Genomic DNA, 3,057 nt, shown 5'->3' with positions numbered 1-3,057 from the left:
AGACAATGACTGCAATAGGGGCCACCTACGACTGCACCGACATGAAAAAGTAGAAGCGAGAGAGCAGAGTATGGGATTAGATGCTAAAACGTCTGCCATACAGTTACCGATAGGAGATTCTATCAAAAGAAGCTACACGAGAGATGTGTGTGTGTGTGTGTGTGTGCGTGTGCGTGTGCGTGTGTGCGTGTGCGTGTGCGTGCGTGTGTGTGTGTGTGTGTGTGTGTGTGTGTGTGTGTGTGTGTGTGTGTGTGTGTGTGTGTGTGTGTGTGTGTGTGTTCACACCCTTGTGTGTGTGTTCACATCCTGTGTGGGTGCGATCGTGTGAGGAGAAAGAAGGCATGGGTAAGACAATCTCTTTTAAACCAGGAGGCAATAAATGGGAACGCCCCTGTCATAAATAGTTTTTGGTTAAAGGGAATCATTAGGAAGTGTTCAAACTCTTCCCGCAAACATTCCTATTTGCCAGTTAAATGGGCACTACAATTGACTACGAGAGTTGCAAACAACAGATGAAGAGCAGTCCTTGGCAGATTATATGATCAGGACGCTCAAACTGTGTCAAAGACAAATTTACTGCCGCTTGATCTTTCCTCCTCACAGGTCGACAACCCCATCAATCCAGGAGACTGGGTCTACGTCGAGGTCATCAAAGGAAGGAACTGGGCCAGCCACGACGGGAGGGACCATTCCAAGTCTTGCTGACTACACATGTTGCACCCAAGGTTGCAGGACCCACAAATGCATTAACGACGACTGCTCTCCAGGAGGAAACTGGATGGGAGCTTTGGACATCACCGCTGTGTGCCAGGATGAGAGAGCCGTTTTCAAGGTGTAAGGGCTCTACTACCAACATGGCTGCACCATCGGACGGGACCTACTTCATTCAGAAGTTCAGAGGCACTGCCTCACCTGCATCCTATGAGTGCACGTGCCTGTTCAGTACAGATCATGGTTTTGTGGTCACAGGAGTTGTCCGATGCTGCCTGCCAACTGGACACGAGTGTGTGCGCCGGTGTGTGTGACAGACCTCACCTACAGACTAGAACATCATCAGCTGACGAAAACACGGGCACATATACAACTTCTTAGACGTGACAGTTGTGATAATGATAATGAGACGTGGATTGCGTAGATGCTGTTCTGTTGAGCATGTATTACGGAAACTTGTTGATTTTACCATCGAAAATGCTTCACAAGTGATGGATACAATGATGTACTGTTTCTGTGTTTTTCTTTTTATTTTTTATTGATAGCATTCTGGTCGCCTGTGGCAACGGGGCCGTGTAAGAATTTTCCTGCTAATAACATCTGGCCAGCAGGTTTTTCGCTTACACAATAAGTTTGATCTGGGGTGTTGAGGTAATGCCTCAATTTCACTGGAAAGTGTTGCTATCATTGTTTGTTGTTTTTATTTTTACTATTCTTCTTTCTTCATTATACATATATATATGTTTTCCTTTCTTACTTGTCTTTGTTGTTTGGGGTGACATAATCATATGATAAAACAGGAGGGAGATGTTAGGGTTTTCCAGGTTATCTTTATCGTAGGATTATGTTGGAATGCAACAGGTAATAAATACCTTACCTTGTCCTCCTTATCTCAAGGTCGTAAAACATCCCCTGACATGTTTAGACTAGAGGACAAGGGCTTTAGCCAGCCTACCCATACCCCCACTCTGTTTCTCTTAATAAATATCCACGTGCAGGAAGGAGGGCAGATTTCATTCCTGAAGCGAGTGATCTCTCCACCTGCAGGTGTCTAAAAGAACTTGCCTTGTCTCCTGTGTGGTTCTTGCAAAATAAGTTGGAGTGAGCAAATCTCTAACAACTAGTACCAGAATCAGTCAGACCGGCGACAAAGCACCCGCGACGCAAAGACGAGTCCGATTCCAGGCTGAAGAGGAATGTTTGGCGACAATACGCTGGCAGAAATGGCGGGCTACCTCTTCGGGTTCCGTGTCGGGGGTTCTGTCGGTGTGAAAAGACAAGGACGATCCGTCCGAGTCCACCAACACGTCTTCGTCGTAGCCGTAAAATGTTTCGATGACCTGCGGGCGCGGAAGCAAACATCTCTCTGAACAAACTGAAGCGACACCTCACGATGAATCGACAAGAGGAACGATAGCGAGGAAAAGGCCATTTCATCTTGCGCAACACCAAGCAGCCGCAAACAAACAGACTCACCTTGCAGGACCACACGCTTTGTTCCTCCTCAGAGATTCTCGACGTCGGTATCGTAGCAGCAAATCTCTCTCCTGTCGACACAAATAATCCGCCTTTGAGATTCTTTGAATGCAAAGGAGGGCTTCGCTACCCTGATGGCACGGTTCAAGTTGGCTCTCGCTGTCCTCAGTGTCTCCTTGTCGCCAGACTTGAAGGCAGAGTTCCGCGCTCGTAGCGTTTGACGTACCTCCTCAGTCATCCAGGGTCGTTGGTTGCCCCGGGTGATGATATTCTTAGTGGTGCTGACGTCCTCGCTGCATTTGTTGATGTAGGCTGACACAGTCATGGCACACGCATGTAAAATCTACATCGGGAAAACTGGGTGGGAGGGAGGGAGGGAGGGAGGGAGGCAGGCAGGCAGGGAGGCAGGCAGGCAGGGAGGCAGGCAGGCAGGCAGGCAGGCAGGCAGGCAGGCAGGGAGGCAGGCAGGCAGGGAGGCAGGCAGTGTCTGTCTGTTGAGGTTTTCACCTTGTTCTTCTCCTGCTGAAGTTCTAACTGGACGTCCATCAGTTTGGCTCTCAGCTCGTCATTGGCGGCCTGAAGGGCGCCCGTTCACTCCGCCTTGGCCCTGCCGGAGCTCGTTTGGACATCTCTTACTCGAGTCTCGCCCGGTCGTCAGTCAGAGATCACAACATTTGTACCTGGAGAGCACAAACGCAGTGCTGTTTTCCACTGGCTTCGGACTCAACTTCAATCGGTACCGTAACTTACAACATCATAAACATAGATCTAGCTTGACTTATTCATTGAATAAATGCATTTAGTTCTTCAAAACTGCATCACGCAACATAGCGTGATCGAGACGGCCGTTATCCACCTGCGTGAAGTTAT

The 3,057-nt window shown here is 48.7% G+C and overlaps 1 long non-coding RNA gene across 1 annotated transcript; it reads right to left on the bottom strand.

Moving 5' to 3' along the window:
* Positions 1 to 1,185: 1,185 nt before the first annotated feature.
* LOC125965815 (uncharacterized) lies at positions 1,186 to 2,480 on the bottom strand. Its single transcript, XR_007479976.2, has 3 exons — positions 2,414 to 2,480; positions 2,188 to 2,258; positions 1,186 to 2,051 (listed from the first exon to the last, which is right to left on the bottom strand). It is a non-coding gene; the product is annotated as an uncharacterized lncRNA (long non-coding RNA).
* Positions 2,481 to 3,057: the final 577 nt, after the last annotated feature.

Source organism: Syngnathus scovelli, chromosome 3 (assembly GCF_024217435.2).
Source record: "Syngnathus scovelli strain Florida chromosome 3, RoL_Ssco_1.2, whole genome shotgun sequence".
Taxonomy (NCBI): Eukaryota; Metazoa; Chordata; class Actinopteri; order Syngnathiformes; family Syngnathidae; genus Syngnathus; species Syngnathus scovelli.
The sequence above is the reverse complement of the archived record's forward strand: the minus strand, read 5'-3'. Positions and strand labels throughout refer to the sequence as shown.